General features: G+C 43.4%; 1 long non-coding RNA gene across 2 annotated transcripts; it reads left to right on the top strand.

Moving 5' to 3' along the window:
- Nucleotides 1–552: 552 nt before the first annotated feature.
- LOC127319138 (uncharacterized) lies at nt 553–5,489 on the top strand. 2 transcript variants are annotated; one of them, XR_007862417.2, is made up of 6 exons: nt 553–2,195; nt 2,283–2,397; nt 2,504–2,662; nt 3,373–3,451; nt 4,289–4,406; nt 4,561–5,489. It is a non-coding gene; the product is annotated as an uncharacterized lncRNA (long non-coding RNA). The 2 variants fall into 2 exon arrangements; XR_007862416.2 differs by having other exon boundaries at nt 5,156–5,488.
- The last annotated feature ends 15,181 nt before the right edge of the window (nt 5,490–20,670 follow it).

Genomic DNA, 20,670 nt, shown 5'->3' with positions numbered 1-20,670 from the left:
ATCTGTGGAATGAAAGGACATACTTCGAAGGATTGTCGTAAACCCGGAATCATTTGCTTCGGGTGTCGTCAGGAGGGACACATGATGAAGGATTGTCCCAATCTGAAGGTATAATAGCTGCCCCCCCATGGGGGACTCACAGCGATCCTCGCTTCGTGGCCGTTGGATCACCCCATCAGCGCATCTGATCCATTGATTCTGGGCAGAAGAAACAGGGCATCCTCTCACTAGCTGCCCCCATACAATGGCGGGTTGTTACCCGCCTCCGGCTGCATGTGGGCCCCACCTTCGCCGGCCCCACACGTCAGTCACTGCGGCTGGGATATCTTTCGGTTCGTATTGGTGTCGTCTGCTGGAGGTCTCCACCCGCAGGGGTACTTTCGGTCTTTCAGTGCCTGCCGTATAAAAATCGAGATCGATGGGGCGAAAACCTAGCCGCCTCTGCCCAATCGCTGCGCGCATCCTCCTCCCAATCCCCGCACATCTCTCCCAATCCCTCATCTCGCAGCTCTCCACCCCTCTGCCTCCACCTCAATCCTCTCTGGAACACCCGGCGCGGGCGACTGGCGGCGTGGCCGACCTCCAGCAGGGGCCGGCGGCGCGAGCAAGGGCGGCGCGGCCAGTCGGGCGACCTCCACAAGGGCCGGCGCAGCAGAGCGGCGCGGGCGACCTTCGCCAGGGGCCAGGCGAGAGAGCCCCGGCACGGCGTCGCAAGGACCTCCATTACTCCGGCGAGGAAGGTGCGGTCGCGGAGGAGTGTCCCAATCCCCTCGTCCAAGCTTCTTCAACCTCCTCTCTCAAGGATACCGGCTAGAAGCACAACACCCTGCCCATCCCGTCCTCTTCATTGGTTGGAAACCTACAGGTTTCTCATTGGGGACCTACAGGTTTCTCCTTCTCCTCCTTCTCCTCTCTCTCTCCCATATGCAATATCCATGAATTTATTCCCGTTAGATCCAGATCCATGTTGTTGAAGCAAGGCATGAACTGCCCTGATATGGATGTATCCAGATCTGAAGAAGCACCTTGTTTTTTATTGTGTTTTATTCATGTAAAGGAACACTTCTTGGTGTTGATTGTTTGTATTTTTTCATTGTGAAGGTATTCTGTATTTGGAAACAGAGCAATTTCCCCCTCCATTAGTTTTGTGCTTACCCTGAATTGATCAACAGAAGGAGCGAGCACCCTTTATTTTAAAATATTACTCCTGATATTGTTTCCATAGATTTATATACTAAACCAGCAAAGTCGGTATATTTCTATTTCATGACCGATGTAATTTTTAACCATTCATGTATGTCATGACAAGTTCTCTTTAACTTTTGTAGTCACTTCATGTTGCTTTTAGTTCGGAAGTTGCAATGTAAATGTGTTGGCATGTTGAAATCACTCAACTATCTTCTGTAGGCAAAGATATATTTTTTTCATTCATTTCTTACTTTAAAGCATGCCATTAAATTTCCATTTGCTTCACATGGTTTAGTGGGTCAAGGATTTATACAACTACCTGGCATACAATAATATTGTGAGCCAGTTGAGAAAAATAGTTTTGTACCATTTAAGTTCTAATTCGTTACTGTTTTTCTGATCCACGTCCTTACTACCTCTATTTTGTGTTTGTATTTTGTCTCACAGGTGATCAGAACTGACTATTGCAATTATTGAGCCACTCTCATGTGTGCTATTTTTACTCATAATCTGATTTCTCTATTAGATTATTGCTCTCAGCTGACTAATACTCGGTGATATTCCAAACTTATATTTCCCAATGTTACAGCCCCAAGTATTAGTTTTTCGTTTAATTTATTCATCAGTGTGTTTAAAAACTTTCTACTTCTGCAACCTGGCTATAACAAATTATGCAGTGGCCACCATAGTACTAATTGAGCAACTGATTCTTGCAACAGATGCTATCAATATTTATGTTGATGCCAGATTCAATAAAATGCCTAGCTCATGGAGCTATCATCTGAGGACACGGGTAGCACGTGGTTTCAGATTCTCTATTGTTTCTATATAGTCCATAACGTCTACTGAGGTTCGCCTCTAAGCATTCGGTTTTTCTTTACCCTATCTCTTTGATTGGCGGAGAAACATTCGTGGACATGTTGCTTAACTATATGTGTGCATCATGTGAAAGAAAAAGCTAGACATCAGGCAACCTCGGTGAATGCACTTTGTTCGACATAAAACAGGTGAGAATGGTTCCCCAATTTTTTCCTGGATTTTTTTAGATAGTACACCTCAATGCAATGTGCTTAGATCTACATGTTTTGTGGTAGGAGCATAAAAGAGAGACATGGTTGAGCTCACCATGCTCTCTAGACGGAATCATCACAAAGGTCGCAGAAGCTGCTAGGACATTCTGGTTGGACTTTCAAAAGAAAACTCTAGAAGGTATATTTATATTGCCTACTATCCAAAATAGTTACTGTACACATGTGCATACTCTTATACAATAAACCATTTGTGGTAATTCTGCTATGCATGCCATTTTTGTCAGGAAAGAAAGCCCATCTTATGGACTGTTGCATCTACGAAAAAAGTATGAGAATTTATTGGAGTTACTGTACACACGTGCTATACTTCCGTGGGGCAACCTTATGAATCAAGCAGTGCGGTGACGATGTTAACATGTTTTTATGGACGTGACAGGGAGAAGGTATTCTCTCCGTACCTAATCATTTATTTATTCATAAGTGCATTCTTTTAGGTGATTCTAATTATTTAAGTGTGTTGGTATCCATTATTTTGCATTTTGGAACTGTTGGGCTAATGAAAGCCGTCATCATGTATTGTTTAAGCGTGAGAATTAAATCATCATATTAACAATCAAAGTGACGATGTCGGGTTTTTTTTCTATACTCAAATAGTTTAGTATTATCTATTTGAGCATCAGATATGGTGGTGATATAGTTAAATTATCTCATACACTCTTACACATAACATTGCTGTTGGTGCATTACTTAGGCCAGGAAAGTTTTCAGCATTTGTTTCTCTTCATAATGATCATTTGCTACTGTGGTCTTCTGAGCTTTGAACTCGTATGCTTCTGTTGATTGTGGTAGGTTCAAATGCATCGTTGTTAAGTTAGGCATGTCTCTCATCTATGGCCTGTGAATGTAACATGCCCTGTTCTATTCTATTCTTTTCTTGCATGTGCATTTATCTCCATCTAGGTATAATTATTTTTTAAGTGATGCCAATCTATAAAAGTTACAAGTTATCCTTATCTGCCCGTGGTTAGATTTTCCAAACCTAGCATGTTTGTGTAATTAGTGAAGAAATATCATTTTTTTACTCCTACCCGTGAATCCTTTGCTCTGTTTTCATTTCCATCTGGTTATAGATCCTAATAAAAATTTGCACTAGGCTATCGAGTTAATGTTTTACCCAGCGACTTTTCATGCGAAAGATGGGTAGCACACGACAAGATGTCTTCAAGTTGCAGGTATGGCAATTTGTGCTGTGGTTAGTCCTGATGGTCAACTTTGTTTCTAGGTTTGTTGTTTTCCTTTTTTGCTAATTTATGGTGGCAACTTGATTTCTTCCTTGCTCCTTTTGTCAAAATATTTTTATGGTATCCTTTCTTTGGTGTGATTTTGTTTGCAGATTCACTGCTCACTCTCCCATACTTCACTCTCCCATATTTCCAGTACAGTTAATTTGTATATATATGTCATTTAGATCTTGGAGGCAATGGTTTACTTACAGTGCTTTGTGTTAAACGGGTTAAATTGTATACCATGTCTTTGTTATATACTTAACATATACTCCTGAAACAACAAGTACATAATAGGACTAGAAATTCAAACTTGTAAGTGATATGCTTATTCATTTGAAATTTTTGTGTCAAGTGCTTGCAATTTTTTACCATGTATGCAATCTGTATGAACTGAATATGTATTACTATTGTGAACTGAATCTGTATGAACTTGTGTAAGAAGGGGCTTACTGGTATTCCAGAATGTTTTCTACCATGTTTTATTCTAGAATGTAGATCGTGGTTTGGAACAACTTCCATCTCAAAGCTAAGGCGCGCACACAATGCGCTCAGCTACATTGATTAAGAGACTGGTATAGGAATACAAGCGAAATTCTATATTGATTTTTTTGTTTATATAGTTCTCTCTGAAGTAGTATCAGAAAATGTGCCTACCTTATTTTCATGTCTTTTTTCATATTAACCATGTTATTATTGAGAATATTAATTATTTCTGACTCGGAGTTTCTTCCCATCCTAATTGACATGCATGAAATTCATTGGTGTTTTATTTCATTTGCATAGGATGATCTAGCACGTCGATATTATGTGATTCTAGACTCCAAGAGTTGTTTCGCTGCGAGAGTATTCCGATTTGAGGTCAACACTTCATCTAAAGGACATAGCATATCTTCATTCACTGGTTAGATTCTTAGTGTGTACCTCCTTCCAGTTTCTTCTACTAAATTTACTTCATGTGGTAGTGCTAATAAACACCTCCAGATTTTTTGATGGTACAAAGATATTTGTTCTACTCGCATTAATTTCCTTTGTTCTGCCAACTATTGTACATGCAGCTTTTGGATTACAGTGCTGCCACATAGGCCTAACTTCACACATTATGGTGTTCTTGCCAAAATGTAGAGGGTAGCATGTGTAGCTCTCTTCCCGGTATTCTAGATTATGGACTGTGTGGAACAAGGTCATATTATTTGTGGTAGCCAGTAAGTTTCTCTAATAATTGCAAGAAGTGGTTTCGTTTCAATGGATACTAAGCATCATGTATCTATATTAGGCTATATGGATCATTCGTATGAAAATCTTTTATACTTATTTGACACATGCGAGAGAAATGTTGCTGAAAAAATAGAGAACTTTTATTCGTCCCAAAGTAGTTTGTATGGATAAGTAGACAGTGCAGAAATCTGACTTATTGACTTTAGTTCCAAATCATTGAAAGTAATAGTAAAAATGTCGTGTTTTGAAGAAATAAATTACATCATCTCACTAATATGTGTTTTGAGTCTGCGAAGCAAAGTTAAATGTATATAATTTCCATGTACTGCAATCTGAATATTTGTAGCTTATGTTCATTCGAATAGGTTTCATCTTTCATGGTATGCTAGCTAATAGAAATTTACTTTTTTCTGATATGATGCATTGTTAACTTAGATGGAAATTCATAACTATAAAGCTTCAACTACATATTCCGAACAAGGTGATATTGAAGCTTGGACATACCAGAGATCAACCCGTCGAGAAGCATGTATATACCAGGAAACCAAAGAATCAGCCTAGAAGTATGCATTTTGTCCAGAACAAGCAGTGCACCTGCAATAGAAAATATTAGCCACCTATCTACCACTGCCACAAGTATCTATGTGAGCTCCAAGGAAAAACACTTAGTTACTATGGATCACTGCTGGAGTACTGTACTATCGACAATCGCTCTGTAATTCTAAGGCCCTTCTCTTTCCGCACGACCAATTTGACCACAGAGGGTGCTATGTAGGACGCAATATTTTTCGTTCCATCCGAATTGTCTCAACTGACTCGACAAAATCAGTCGGTGCTGCAGTTAAATCCTTTCAAGACATAGCTAAAAGGAGTGACCATTAACCATCCCATTTTTTATTTCGGGAATAGACACTATTTTGGCTAAAAAAAGATACCAAAATATATCTTAGAAATAGCCCAACAGCACAGACTTAGTGCCGGGTAGAAGTTAGACTAAAAGTTGAGTCTGATGGAATTGAGACTGATGGAAGGGTATGCCAGTGATTAATAGCTCATCTAGAGACCCAGATTCATGTGAAAAAAGTCAGATAACATTCTGGTTCAGATAAACACATTAAGATAAATACATTTTGGGTTTCCCAGTAGATGTATGCTACATAAAAGCAGCAAATGATAGGTTGCCCCACTTTCAACCAAACTTAGTTTGGTGCATCAACCACTTGAGCATCACTAACCGCTAAATAGTACCTTGAAAACAGCTGCAACACTTCCTTCTCCAAGAACCAATCAGCAGATGTTATTGCATTTCAACAGAAACATGACTAACCACTGAATAGTACCTGCATGTATATCATGAATGAGCAAAAATGCAACAGGAGGTGAAGTAAAGAAAGCTAAAAGTGGTGAAATGGCCACACAAAAGGTCCTGCCCATGGAAGCAAATTATCCCATTATTTGAGATGACTCGCATACCATCAATGATGAACCAGCCTGGTTAGGTATCATCTCAGCTAAGCCTATGCGTGCGATGACACCATCATCCTCAGTAATAAAACTAGCTTCGGTAGTTCAGCTATCAACAAACACGACACATCCCTCGGAGGTGTTCACACATAGTTAGAACATATGCACACTGACAGTTTGCAACATGCATGTCCGCAAACCACAATTGATGCTACAAAGAAAATCTGGATACCCTACATGAAAGCCGATTAGAAAATCCCCAGCCTATTACTCGCTCCATATCTTCCCTCTTCACAGTGGAGCATGATACATACCCGCTTATCTCTTTCCCAATCTATACAAACAGAATCTAAAAACAACGAAAAGATAATTGCTGAAGAGTGACAAAATCAAAACTAAAGAATGAATCTAAAACAAATGACGCATATTTAGAGCGTAATAGAGAAAAATAATATGAATGAATGGCTGAGAGATTGATAAACTTAAGAAATTCAGCTAAAAATGAAAAAATCCACAAATTATATTTAATGAGACATAAAAAGCTCACTTGTCGATGAAGGCAAATTTCCGGTCTGCTACTCTTTTGCTTGGTTCCCCTTTCTTCTCCCACTAAAACAAAGTTGAGATTAGTAACTAAGAAAATTTTAGTGAAGAACTGAGAAAATTAAAATGAAGAAATAAGCAAAACGAATTGGAGAAGAAATATTATTTCAAATGAGATAGAGAGCTCACCCTGGCTGCAGGCGACTGCTGCTCTGCTGCTCCAACGCTTTGTTCCTCTTTCTTCTCCAACTTCTCTCTCCCACTAAAAGCACAGACTAAAGAAACCACGCGGAAGACCAGTCCAAGAAAATGTCAGGAATCAACAACTGACTCTGAAGAAAAGTGAACAAGATTGAGAATGGATCAAGGCTGATATGAAAAACTGAAGATAATGGATCACTGAACTAAACAACCTAAGAATCTGAAGAAAGAAAGACTCAGATGGAAACCGAGAAAGAGATAATGTAACTAAAAAGCTAACGAATCACGAAAACTAATTACAGGCTGAGGAAGAATGGGTGACTGAAGTTAAGGATCCAAACTCCCCGGTTTCCTCAACCCCCCCCCCCCCTCCCGCTCTGCGCTCCTCACACGCAGCACACCTAACCTTGTTCGTCTCTCTCAATGAAAATCATGGATCCAAACTCCCCAACCCGGACACACCATGCATAACATAGAGCAAGTCCAAAATCCCCCCACCACCGCATAATCAGGAAGCACAATAAACAGGAGCACGAGATACACTCGACACAACATGAAAATAGGAAATCAGCGCCGGAGGAAAATCTCCCAGGACGACGCCGGCACTAGACCCCTTCGGCCGACCTGCAGCCCGCTCCCTCCACACATCCCTTGCCACCCCGCCCGCTCGCCCCGCCGGTCACTGACCTGTCTCTCCCTATGTCGGAGCTCTTGGACACACTCCGACAAGACTCACCTCCCAGGTAAACAAGACGCGTGGCGAGTAAGCAGACACACAAAAGCAAATAGGTACAACAGAAACTCGAATATTTGTTTTTGCACACAAAGAGGGGTCTGGTCCGTCTGGAAGACCCCAGAAAATAACCATAAAAAGTGGCAGGATTACAATTTTCAGTAAGCCCCTTGGAAATACTCGCTCTAGGAACTTAATATTTGAAAAAAGGGGTCTATACTTTACAGAAAACACCCTACAAGAATTCAGATCAACGCAATCCAGTACAGAGGAGTCTTTGTCACTCATTGCCGGCATCCTCCAGGCGTCGCCGCCGAGAAACCAGAGCCAGCTGCTCAAGAGCCCTTTTCCGACGAGAGCTCGCTGCCTCGGTCCAAACTCGAATAGAAGAGATCAAGCCTGTAAAAGATATCAAGATGTGCACAACCTTGCAACGATCCAATTGACAACTAACGATTAAATAGGTGTTTATCATTTTGGAACGTACCGACGGGTATGCATACAAAGGTGCGTTCAAAGTCTACGAAATGTAATATCATATTAGCAGCTATTTTTATCATCGTCATACAAAATAAAGATGGACATGAACTTCACGGGATCGTGCGCCAAGGCGCACATTTAAATCTAGTAAGAATAATGGAGGAGGTCAGTCAGGAGGGGGAGCAAGTCGAGGAGGAAACAACGGAGGGAACTGGAAGAACAAGAAACCCTTCGGCAAGTTGAACTGCACCAGCCTGGAGAAGGTGGTTAACTCCGATCAGGCAGTGATAGGTACGCTCCAGATACTCACTCATCCTGGCAAAGTACTTTTTGATACTGGTGCAACTACATCATTCATTTCTCAGCAATTCATCATCAAATATGGGATTAGTTGCACTAAGTTAGATACACCCATAACTATACTTTCCGCGGGGGGAACGATAGTAGTAACCCATACCAAACAAAAACAAGTCATCATGATCAATAAGTGCGCGTTTGACGCATACCTGTTCATTTTACCGATGAAGGACATTGATGTCATTCTTGGTATGAACTGGTTAGAAGCTAACGGAGCATTGATTGACTGTGTGAACAAGACTGTGTCTTTGAAAAGCCCTGATGGAAGTAGAATGATCTACCAAGGAGACAAGCATACACAGATCGAAGTCGAGCTACAGCTGAACAACATGAAGGAGGTGCAGTTGGAGGATATACCTGTAGTGAATGAATTCCAGGATGTGTTTCCTAAGGAATTACCTGGAATGCCACCAGATAGGGAGATAGAATTCACTATCGACCTAATTCCAGGAACAGCTCCGATTGCTAAAGCACCATATAAGATGGGGCCCAAGGAGTTAAAAGAACTAAAGGAGCAATTGGATGACTTGGAACAGAAAGGATTCATACAAGAGAGTGTTTCACCATGGGGATCACCTGTGATCTTCATTGATAAAAGAGATGGGGGTAGAAGGATGTGCGGAGATTATAGGAATTTGAACAACGTCACAATCAAGAACAAGTATCCACTTCCAAGAATACAAGATCTATTCGATCAAGTTAGAGGCGCGGGAGTCTTTTCCAAAATTGATCTGAGATCCGGTTACCACCAGATTAAGATCAAGAAGGAAGACGTTCCAAAAACAGCCTTTGTCTCAAGGTATGGACATCATGAATACCTTGTAGTGCCTTTTGGATTGACCAATGCCCCAGCAATTTTCATGAATCTCATGAATAAGATTTTCATGCCATATCTAGACAAGTTTGTCATCGTATTCATTGATGATATCTTGATCTATTCCAAAGACAAAGCAGAACATGCTGAACATCTGAGGTTAGTGTTGCAAACACTAAGAGAACATCAACTCTATGCCAAGTTTAGCAAGTGTGAATTTTGGCTGGATCAAGTGGAATTTCTTGGTCATGTCATTAGCAAAGATGGAATAGCTGTTAACCTGAGCAAGGTAGCAGCAGTTCTAGAATGGGAAGCACCCAAGACTGTCAAGGAAATCCGAGGATTCCTAGGAATGGCAGGATACTATCGGAGATTCATTGAAGGATTTTCCAAGATAGCAGGACCAATGACGAAGCTATTAAGAAAGAACACACCATTCGTGTGGTCAGAGGAGTGTGAGAAGAGTTTTCAAACTCTAAAAGAGAAACTCACCACGGCACCGGTGTTAGCAGTTCCTGAAGTTGGCAAGGATTACACCGTGTACTGTGACGCATCCAAGCATGGATTGGGTTGCGTACTCATGCAAGATCGGAAAGTAATATCTTATGGATCGAGGCAACTCAGACCTCATGAAGTGAACTATCCAACACATGACTTAGAATCAGCAGCAATTGTATTTGCACTCAAAACTTGGAGACATTTTCTCTATGGAGCCAAGTGTGAGCTCTATACGGATCATAAGAGTCTCAAATACTTCTTCACTCAGAAGGAACTCAATATGAGGCAGAAAAGATGGCTAGAACTAATCAAGGATTATGGTTTGACCATCAATTATACTCCAGGAAAGGCCAATGTTGTAGCAGATGCCTTGAGTAGGAAGAGCACTGGAGGAGTGGAACAAGAGTTATCACCGGAGTTGAGGAAGGAAATAAGCCAAGCCCAAATACAACTTTGGGAGAAAGAAGCTCATGAAGGACTATCGGCTTTACAAGTAGCCGATGAGCTAAATGTTAACTTGAAGAATGAGATAATGATGGGTCAATTGGACGATCCATCCATCGTGGAGGAGATGAGAAGGATAGATGAAGGAAGACCATCAGAATTTCACCGAGGAGAATCGGGATCATTATGGTTCCAGAAGAGGATTTGTGTTCCGGATATTGCTGAAATCAAGGAAGTGATACTCCGGGAAGCCCATCAAACACCATACTCCATTCATCCGGGAAGTACAAAGATGTACATGGATCTAAAGGAGTTATTCTGGTGGAATAACATGAAAAGAGAGATAGCACAATACGTGGCGGAATGCCATACCTGCCAGAGAGTGAAGACTGAACATCAGAGTCCGGCAGGGAAGTTACAACCTTTACCCATTCTAGAATGGAAATGGGAGGAGATAGGAATGGATTTCATCACCGGACTACCCATGACTAATAAAAAGAAGGACATGATATGGGTAATCGTGGACCGGTTGAGGAAAAGTGCACACTTCTTAGCGGTAAACCAGCAAGATAAAGGAGAGAAACTCATCGATCTTTACATCAAAGAGATCGTGAGTAAACATGGAGTGCCCAAGAAGATCGTGTCGGATCGAGGATCCGTGTTCACATCAGCATTTTGGGAGCAACTACACGAAGCTTTAGGATCCAAGTTGGACTATAGTACCGCCTATCATCCCCAGACAGGTGGACAAACGGAGAGAACTAACCAGATCCTAGAAGATATGCTTAGAGCTTGTGCCCTAGACATCGGAGGAACATGGGAGGAGCACTTGCCACTAGCAGAGTTTTCGTACAATAATAGCTATCAAAGCAGCATCAAGATGGCACCTTTCGAAGCCCTGTATGGAAGGAAGTTTAGATCACCCATATGTTGGTATGAAGCTGGAGCAAGCAAAGAGTTCAATCCTGATTATGTCAAGGAAAAGCAACAAATTATTGACATTGTAAGAGATAGGCTCAAGATCGCCCAAAGCCGACAGAAGAGTTATGCCGATCAAAAGAGAAGAACATGGGAGCCACAAGTTGGAGACATGGTATATCTCAAGGTGAGCCCGATGAAAGGACTTCAGAGATTTGGCGTAAAAGGACAGTTAAGCCCTAGGTACATCGGACCTTTCAAGATTCTGAGTCAAAACCGAGGGTTAGCCTTTGAATTGGAACTACCGGGAAGGTTATCTCAGGTTCACAATGTATTCCATGTGTCGCAACTCAGAAAGTGTTTTAAGACCCCAGATGAGCCAGAATCCCATGAAGAGCTCGAGTTACAACCAGATTTGACATACATCGAGAAACCAACAAAGATTCTCGAGGAGAACTGGAAACAACTCAGGAATAGAGCTATAAAATACTGCAAGATACAATGGAAGCATCATCCCGAGAGGGAAGCCACCTGGGAAAAGGAAGAAGACCTGAGGAAAACATACCCCGAACTCTTCAGGTATTACAACCACAACTTCGGGACGAAGTTTTCTTTAAGGGGGAAAGGCTGTAATGTCCCAGGTTTAGAGACGATCGAGGGGTAGATTTAGAAATGGATGTGCATTGCATTGTAAATTCCGGGGAAATTTCACGCTTTTAAAACAAAACTGCATCGAAGGGGGACAGGTTTCTCTCTCGACATCCTACAGGGTTAGGGTTTCGAGAGTGCGATGAACTTGTTCTTACTTAACTAGATTAGGGTTTTGAGAAGAGAGAAGAGAAGATGCATCACAATCTTAAGTTGCATGATTGAATTCAAACCAAATTTGAATTTGAATTTCAAATTCAAACATCAAATGGATATCACATAATTCAAACTTGAGATGATTTAATAAACAATTATCATTAATCAAGAATATAAATAATATAACAAATATATAAAGCTCATTAAGGAAAATGGGAGCTTTATTGATAATCACACACAATACAATGTCATTTACAATATCCAGAATAGTAATATGAATTATTACAACACATTACACAAATTGGAAAAGAATAGAAAAGAAAATAAAAAGAAAGATTACAAAGGAATGATTCTATCCTAAATACTACAAAGTAGTCTTCATTTGATCTTGGACTTGATCATCTTCAGGATCATCTTGATCAATTGCTTGAAACCTGCATACATACAAAACCAACACAATATTATGCCAAGTGGCAATGCCACTTGGCAGGTAAGCAAAGAAATAAAACAGAGAGGATATGAACAAAGATCAGCCGAGCTGATCCTCTCCAAGTCCAAGTGCACAGTACCAGGCTACACACACACACAGCCTGCTCACAAGGCTGTGTGCATGCAGCACACACACACAGTGAGTCACCAAAGGGAAAGGTGGAGCTGTCGACCAGAGAAGAAAGGGCCAACCATATAAAATCTTTCCACAGTAAACCCTAGCTCAGTCATCGACCAAGCAGCAGGGTAAGTCACCAGGCACTAAGAACAGCCAAGAACACCACGAACAGGTTTACAGCTAGAGCTGTGTCACCTATTCCCAATTACCAGAAATAAACCAAGATCACAAGCTCACAAGGAGGAGCAGGACAAGCACCAGTTCATCACTGAAGCAAATCAACCAAACATAAGCTATCCTCTACACCAACACCCAATTTCTAGGAGCTGGAGAGAGGTATACCACAAATCATGAGCAAGCAGGGTTTTGCTCATACAAATCCATCATTTGCACAAGTCACAGAAAGCAAAGTGGGTAGATACCCTGTTTGTGTCATCATCTGGCTACTAAGCCATTTGGTGCAAGCAAATATGGTAAAGGCCATTAGGAAATCATCCTATGGGAACATCAGCTATGTAAATTAATGCATAACTGAAGAAATCCAGCAAAAGATGAAGACACAGCTAGCCTAGCCCACATACTTAGCACCATAGCTATTGATGCCATCAGACTGATAGACAATCTGTGTCTATCCATGTTTGTCTACATCAAAGTCCACTGGGAATCCATCAAGGGATTAGCCAGTACTGCATTCACCAAATTACAACAAGCCAAATGGGTGGGAGCTACCCTACCAGCAAAGATTTGCTGTCAGGGCCACCTCAACCACTTTACCAAATCCCACAGAGAAGCTAAGCACATATATCATTACCCAGAAGGGTTCAAATGGAGCTAGGGTCCCCAATAAATGATTGGCATCCCTCTAGCTCAATCTAATTAATTGTAAGATGATCATTACTGATAAACAGTTCACATCATTTATCTATTTAGCCAAGCAAGGAATTACAGATAAATGAAACAGACAAGTAACCAAGCACTAACATCTTGCTAGTGACCCAATGGCTCACTGCAAGCATCAGATGATGCTTGAGCAAGCATTAACACTCACTAGCACAAGTACATGTGTCACACAGACACCAGGATGAGCACCAGATAGGCACATGCAATGAGCAAGCATGTAAGCAACAAGCAAGTGGTGATCAATTGATCACCAGAGCCTGCTAGAGCATGCCAAGGCATGCTAGAATCAATCACTAGTATCACACAGGAATTGTATGAATTAAACAGCCACAGTTAATCAAGAGATGCTTCACAGATAATCAAATAATAACTCATGATTGTATCCAGAGCACATCAAAGGCATGATGAGCCACTGGATCAAGGTGCACAAGCAAGGCACACATCAAAGCATAATTGAATAACACTGTAAGCTCACAGTAATACTCAATTGAGCACAATCCTAATTCTGAGCACCAGAATAAGCCACCATGGCTCTGGCACTTGAAAATTTGCAAGAATTGCACACTGCAATTAAGCCAGAGAATCATACATGAACACACTTGAACTCTGGCAAGTATAGCAACTAGAATAGAGGCACAGAACAGGAATTCAGCAAGAATAACAAGCATTAAGCATGGCCAGGGCAACATATATGAAATACTGGAGTAACTAGCAAGAATAGCATCAAGAACAGGAGCACAGCCAGCAAGCATGGCAGTAGCAGCACGGGGAAGCAGAAGCACAAGCACAGCAGCAATGGAGTAAGTCCACAGGAGCATAGCCACAGCAGTACGTCTACACGGCAAGTTTCTCCACAGGGAGAGCAAGCCAGCGGCGGAGCTAGACGAGAAGGAGAAGGAGGTGGCATAGATAGCAAAGAAGGGGAGTAGAGGAGCACTTACAGGTGACTCAGGCGAAGCAGAGACGCGCGGCCATGGCGGCATGGCGGCACACGCCGGGCGAACGGTGGCGCCAGGCCATGGCCAAGCCAAGCCAGCTCGTCGCCAGGCGCATGGGCCCCAGCATCATCACGGCGTGGCACACGGCCACGCCACGCCACCAGAACAACGGCGGCGACGAGGTCGCCGTGGATCACCCGACCAGGTCACAGAGATGTTGGGGAAGAACGATAGCGGCGAGGAAAAGTAGATCGACGCGGATCAATCGGAGCGCCGTCGAGCGGCGGTTCGATTGATACCAATCTCGCCGGCGGGGATGGCCGGTGGCGGTCGGAACATTTCGGCGAAGGCGGCGGCGACCACGGCGTCGCGAGAGAGAAAGGGGGATTAGGGTTCTGCGCGAGGAAGAAAGGGGCGAGTGGGCCGACCGAGCCCAAGTGTGGCTCGGGTTAGGGTTAACCCACTGGGCCACCCTGACAGGTTGGCCCAGGGGTAAATATGACATTTCACATTTTCAAATAAACCAGAAACTTTGAAAATTAATAGAAAATGATTCAAAGCTCTAAAAAAATAAATAAAAATATGAAAATTAATCAGCATAAAATTCTCTATCTAAATAAAATATCAAAGAGAATTTTTGAAGACAACTAAGAATAAATCTTAATTTGATGATTGAAATAATCATTTAAATCACACATAATATTTTCAATAATGAAAATAAGTCCATAAATGTCTTTGGACTTTAAAAACACCTTGACAACATTTCAAGGTTGTATTTTACTTTAAATAGAGTATCTCCAAATCAATCTTAGTATTAACCTCTTACATGAAATAATAATGCCATCGGAAGGGGGGAACAAACCCTAAAACTGGCTTCTTTAACCATTGCCCTTATCGGACAATGATGTTATTTTTCAGAAACAGAGGACAAGGGTCAGTCCACACCATCCAACTGCAAAACTTTGCAGTGTTCAGGCAAGTTCATCACTTGCTCATGTCATTTGAGTATCTTTATCAAATTACTTGCAAAGTACTATGGTTATCACTATTGCATAAAATCCAAAACCACTATTTTCATAACTATGAATATGATTATGTGGTTGGCAATGGAACCATGGATTGTGTTGATATGGTGGAGGTTCCATTGCAAGGGTTTATATCCATCTAGGATTAAACAACAAATGTCGCCAGTGATTCTTGTGCCGTAATACCCGTGTTAACCATAAGATCCGGAGTGGGACGGAGTAGTCAAAAGTGTTTCCACCTCTCGTTCATCAACGGACGCGCTTTACCGTAGTACACTTGTAATCCAAGGGGGCAAGCTGGTGAGGCTGGGGAGTCCTAAGTCCCCACGGCATTGTCCGTAGTACACTTGTCGCCCGAAGGAGCAAGATGGTGAGGCTGGGGAGTCCTAAGTCCCCACGGTATTGCGGTCTAGGATGGGTTGCAGCTACCGGCGAAGGAGTTTGGTTCGATCCCAGACTGTCATCGTGGTCGGGGTCCACCCTGAAATCTATGGGAATAATGGGACCGGCGAGGACCCAGGGGTCGGGGCATGCAACAAAGGGTGGGTGTTCGAGGTAGCGGATGAACATGATTGGCTAGACCTTATACCGGGCCTCACACCGAAGGAAGTGTGGACGGGAAAGCTGCCCGGTTGGCACCAAGGTTAAGATCTCTTATGGGTAAAGCAACACACCTCTGCAGAGTGTAAAGAACCGTGACCTGTCACTCCTGTTCCGGATATGGAACTGCGAACGCGGCCGGAAAGGAGCTCCATGAAGTTCTAGTAAACCGGTGAAGGCTGACGGACATAGCTCTTTGAAATAAAAGCAATCTCTTGAAGAAATGTTTACCAAAACCTGCATTGGTATTAGACTTTCTGGTCTAATATCGTAGCTAGTGCATTAAACACCTCTTATCTATAATGAACTTGTTGAGTACGCTCGTACTCATTCCACTCTTAAATCCATTCCTTAGATTGTCTGAATCGTCTGGAGGAGGACTACGACAACCCTGAAGGAGCCGAGATCATCGGCTATGAAGAACCAGACCTCTCTGGAGGTATTGAAGGCGTAGACTACCTCATAGTCTACGGAACCGGGGAGACTTCCGGAGGAGATCAAGCCTAGAAGCACCGAGTAGTAGTAGTAGCCGAGCAGTGCGAACTCTGAGTACTTAGCTGCTCAAGGAAATAAATGTATAACTTAATGAGACTTCTATATTGTAAGCTAAGTTGGGTTCGCCTCGAACCCAGGAGTATCCCTCTTAGGACCCAAGAGGAGCTCCGAGACGATATGTGTATTATGCTTGTAATAATAAATGAATGAGTTATGGACCTGCTATGTTCTGTTGTACTACTCTGAGGGATGTAATATTTGCGGAATGGTACTTCGTGAAAGTTATATCAACGACTGGCATACTACAACATGCAGTGGTATGCAGGGTCACCACAAGTTCCAAATTCTTTGGCAAACAACATTGTAGTGGCTTTGCCTTTCCATTGCTGTTGTCTTAACTCGTAATGTCTTTGTTTCAGATATAGGTGGTGCACGATCAACTTAAAAGATCGCTGAATCGCTTCATTGTATTGCTAGGTTTAATTATCATTCAATTTCTCTGGGTTCTGTAATATTTTTTCAAAACCTTGCAGCTGATGTAATATTTAGTTAGTTTTTATAGTTCTTTCGCGCATTTTTTATGGTGCTTGTGGTAAGTGAGGCTATCCGACAGAAATCATGTGCTGCGTAAATATTCTCAGTATCTTTCTATGTTCTGCGCAATCTAAATCACAAATTCTCATCCCTTAAACGGCCCAATTAAGCGAAATCACATATGTGTCGGCCCGCAAAATCCTAAAGCGCCTATCATGTCGGCATATAAACAACAACTAAACGGGTTGGCCCACTTACTTATTAGGCCAGCCTACTTGCTTTAAGGTGGACCCCACTCACTAACTAGGCCGGCCCTTTAACAGAAAAGTGGGCCCCACGTGCTTATTGGGCCAGCCCATTTAGTATGGGCCAACCCGTTAGCAGGAAAGTGGGCCCAACAAGCTTATTGGGCCGACCCGCTAACTTTTTGGGCCAGCCCACCTGCTTTATGGTGGACCCCACATACTAATTGGGCCGGCCCGTTAGCACAATAATGGCCCCCCAAGCTTATTGGGCCGACCCAATAACCTGTTGGGCTAGCCCACGCTTTATGGTGGGCCCCACTTACTAACTGGGCCGACCGGTTAACATGAAAAGTGGGCCCACCTGACTATTGGGCCGGCCCATTAACTTGTTGGGCCAGCCCACTTGGTATATAGTGGACCCCACATACTAACTGGACCGGCCCGTTAACAGGAAAGTGGGCCCCACCTGTTTATTGGGCCGGCCCACTAACTTGTTGGGCCAGCCCACTTGCTCTATTGTGGACCCCACTTACTAAATGGGTCGGCCCGATAACAGGAAAGAGGGACCCACATGCTAATTGGGCCGGCCCACACACTTCTTGGGCCAGCCCACTTCCTTTATGGTGGACCCCACTTGTTAAATGGGTCAGCCCGATAGCAGGAAAGTGGGCCCCACATGCTTAGTGGGCCGGCCCGGTTGCATGTTGACCGGTCAAATGAAGGCATTCGGCCCAACCCACGTGCTTAGTGGGCCGACCCGTTTAAGTTTTGACCAATCAACCTTAGAGGTTAGGCCCGGCCCACGTACCCAATAGACCAGCCCAGCTAGATAGTTGACCGGTCAAACTAAGTCAGCTGGCCCGGCCTGCAAACTAAATGGGCCGGCCCGCTTAAGGCGTGGCAGGCCTCGTGTAGGCCTACCATCTACCACGGGGTTTCAGCCGGTTAACGATGTTAACTGGCAGTTAACGGCGTCTGCCACATGTCAGTTTGCATGGCGTCAATAGTCAACGGGCTCCCGAAAACACTTCTGCAACAGTCCGATTTTCCATGGCGGAAGGGCACCCGAACGCGACGAACCGAAAAAAACGTGGTAGGACTTTGCCTGACGCAGTTTCGACCACAGAAGCCATATCATCGGGTTAGGCCCATATGCGACGAAAAAGGGACCATACCTGACGAAAATGGGACATTGAGTATCAGAACTTTTCTTATAGTGATGATGTGCCAAATACTATTGTTTCTGATCGTGATACTAAATTTCTTAGCCACGTTTTGAGGTGTTTATGGGCTAAGTTGGGGACTAAATTGTTGTTTAGTACTACATGTCATCCCCAAACTGATGGAAAAACTGAAGCAGTAAATAGAACATTGTCTACTATGTTGCGGTCTGTTTTGAAGAAGAACTTAAAATTGTGGGAAGAATGTTTACCTCATATTGAATTTGCTTACAATCGTTCGCTGCATTCTACCACTACGATGTGCCCTTTTGAGATTGTGTATGGTTTTATACCACATGCACCTATTGATTTGTTGCCTTTACCATCTTCGGTGCAAAATAATTTGGATGCTACATACTGTGCTAAATTGATACTAAAATTGCATGAGACTACTAAAGACAACATAGAACGCATGAATGCTAAATATAAAATTGCTGGGGAAAGAGGAAGAAAGCATGTTGTGTTTGATGTTGGTGATCTTGTTTGGTTGCATTTGCGCAAAGATCGTTTTCCAGAATTGCGCAAGTCTAAACTACCACGCACTGCTGGTCCTTTTAAGGTGTTAGCGAAAACAAATGATAATGCATATAAACTTGAGCTTCCTGCATAATTGGGTCCAGTTAGTCCTACATTTAACATCGCAGATTTGAAGCCTTACTTTGGTGAAGAAGAGGAGCTTTCGTCGAGGACGACTTCAATTGAAGAAGGGGGCATGATGAGGACATCCCATCTGTTGATACAACCGTTGTACCTACAACCACACAAATACAAGGACCAATCACTCGAGCTCGTACCAAACAACTTAACTATCAGGTACATTCGTTTCTTGGAACTATTCCTCACATACATGAGAATATGATGCTGCCTAAATCAGATATGTTTGTTACTCTTAGGAATGATGGACCTAGCATGGATGAGGAGGACAAGCATTGGAGCATGATCACACATGGAGGAGATGGCAGCAAGCATTTGAGGATTGAAGAGGAGGCCGCAAGTGGAGATTTTAGAAATTTGAAGCCACCATAAGAAGAGATGAAGACATGGACGAAATATAGAATTTTCCACTTCATAATTTCGTCCATAGCATAATATGGTGCTGCGTCACCTTTAGTTTTAGGCCAGGCCCATGTCATTTTCGCAGGAATTAAGTCAGCCACTTTTTAGAGTCCGTATTGAAGGGGGAAAGGCCTTCTAGGATTTGGTTTGACCACTGTAACATCCCAACCTTGTTAACAGAAATAAATGAGTGATCATGAGCATTGCATGCATGTAGTTTGAATTTGAGCAAAAATTGCATCTCAATTTTCAATTATGCAAATCCTTCTCTATTTCTTCCTCCTTCAAATCTTGCAAGTTTTTAATATTAGGCAACATGGTCTTGTTGTTATTTCAATAATCCATGTGTGCCTATTGATCTATGCAAATTTGAGTTCAAACAAAATTCAAAACAGATTTGAAATTGGATTTTGAAAAGAGAAATAAAAACTAGAAAAAGGAAAAGGGGGAGAAACCCTCCTCTCTCTGGGCTCAGCCCACCTCTCCTTCCCTCTCTCATCTCTCTGGCCGCAGCCCAGAACGGCCCAAGTTGGCCCAGGCCGCACTCCCACGTAGCCCAAAGCAGCCCAGGAGGGGTTTTCGCAAAGTTGCCTTTGTCTCCCCGCGCACCGAAGCTGCTCGGTGGCGAGCCGCCGGCTACCCGATGCTCCGGCGCGTGGAGATCGACGCTGCCGCCCCCGGTGGCCTATAAGGGCTTCTCCGCCGCCACCGACAAACCCTAGCCCCCACTCTTCCCCTTCCCCGCGCTCTCCCGCGGCCCCCAGAGCAAACCCTAACTCAAGCATCTACGGGCCGGTCGCCATCGATTAGCCGCCGGCGAGGCTCCTCGCCCGTCGCCGACCCCTCCACCACAACTACGGTGAGATGCTGCTCCTTCGGGTGCCCTCCGTTCCCCCTCTCTCGCCCTCTAGCTCCGCGCCCACGTGAACCCAACCCCGGCCGCCACTCGAGCTCGTCGTCGGCCGAGCTCCGGCGACCAAAGGCGGGCGGCGCCACTACCAATCGCTTCCTTGTGTCACCCCGCGTCGAATGCCCCTGCCCGCGCTCCCTATCGCGGCCTCAATCGGCCGATTG

This window comes from Lolium perenne, chromosome 3 (assembly GCF_019359855.2).
Source record: "Lolium perenne isolate Kyuss_39 chromosome 3, Kyuss_2.0, whole genome shotgun sequence".
NCBI classification, from domain to species: domain Eukaryota; kingdom Viridiplantae; phylum Streptophyta; class Magnoliopsida; order Poales; family Poaceae; genus Lolium; species Lolium perenne.
This window is presented reverse-complemented; position numbering and strand designations above follow the sequence as displayed.